We start from the raw sequence: 1,434 nt of genomic DNA, 5'->3' as shown, positions 1-1,434 counted from the left end.
AATAAAGAAGTGAGATACCCAGGAATAATCCTAACAACAAGGGAAACAGTGAATACTATAAAACTTTGATCAAATATACTGAAAATACTAGAATATGGAAAACCCTACCATGTCCATAGATTGTAAGAATTAATACTAAGAAAACAGCTTAAATTACTGAACATAATCTATAGTTTCAATGAAATCCTCATAAACTTTCCAACATAATTTCTTACAGAAATAAAAAAATCAATCCTAAAATTTATATAGATGAACAGAAAACTCATACTAGCCAAAGCAACTATGAACAAAAGGAGACAAGATGGCAGTATCACAATACTTGACTTCAAGTAATACTATAGAATCATGGTAGTAATAAAAGCAAGGTTTGTGCATAGAAAATGATATCCTGACCAATGAAATAGAACAGATCCAGAAATAAGCTATAGCCATCGAATTGTTTTGACAGCAGCATAAATATATATCGGAGAAAAGATAGCCTCACTAATAAATAGTGATGACAATATTAACTATCTACATGTATAAAATTAACTAATTATTGACCAAAGATCTAAATACAAGATGTGAAATTTTGAAACAACTCGTGGGAAACAGTGAAAGTCTTTGAAAATACAGGCATAGATAAGTCCTTTCTGAATAGGATTCCAATTGCTCTAGAAATAAGAACAATAATTAACAAATAGGATTGCATATGATTAAAAAGCTTCCATAAGAAGCACACTTGTTCTGTACTTCATCTGTATTTCACCAAAAGGTAGAATGAGAGCCCAAGGACAAAACTCCCAGAAAATAGGTCAGCAGTTCATTGTATGTAAAGGAAAACTGTGATTGCCATAGCCAATCAGAACCTGAAGCAGACATTTTCTTTAGAGATGTTCAAGTTGGGGCTGTGTGTTGGATATACAGTTGAATCCAATATAAGAATACACCATAGTATACCCCTGCCATTATTGCTGGGCAAATATACTTTGAGGCCATTATTGAAGACTCATCATTCCTAGTTTGACATGGAATCAGAATGTTTTAGAATATTTACAAGTGAGCTGTCTGTTTTCATTGAAACATATCTATGTAACTACCAGTCTCTTCACTGAGAGGAACACAAGCCGTCCTCATTCTATTCTTACTCTTTTCTTTTCTTTCTTCTTTTTTTTTTTTTTTTTTTTTTTTTGGCCAGTGCTGGGCCTTGGACTCAGGGCCTGAGCACTGTCCCTGGCTTCTTTTTGCTCAAGGCTAGCACTCTGCCACTTGAGCCACAGCACCACTTCTGGCCGTTTTCTATAGATGTGGTGCTGGGGAATCAAACCCAGGGCTTCATGTTTACCGGGCAAGCACTCTTGCCACTAGGCCATTTTCCCAGCCCTCTTACTCTTCTCTTTTCAATCTTCTCTTTCCTCTTGATTTTTTTGTTTTGTTTTGTTTTTGTTGCCAGTC

This window comes from Perognathus longimembris, chromosome 2 (assembly GCF_023159225.1).
Source record: "Perognathus longimembris pacificus isolate PPM17 chromosome 2, ASM2315922v1, whole genome shotgun sequence".
Lineage (NCBI taxonomy): Eukaryota > Metazoa > Chordata > Mammalia > Rodentia > Heteromyidae > Perognathus > Perognathus longimembris.
Note: the sequence above shows the minus strand (reverse complement) of the source record.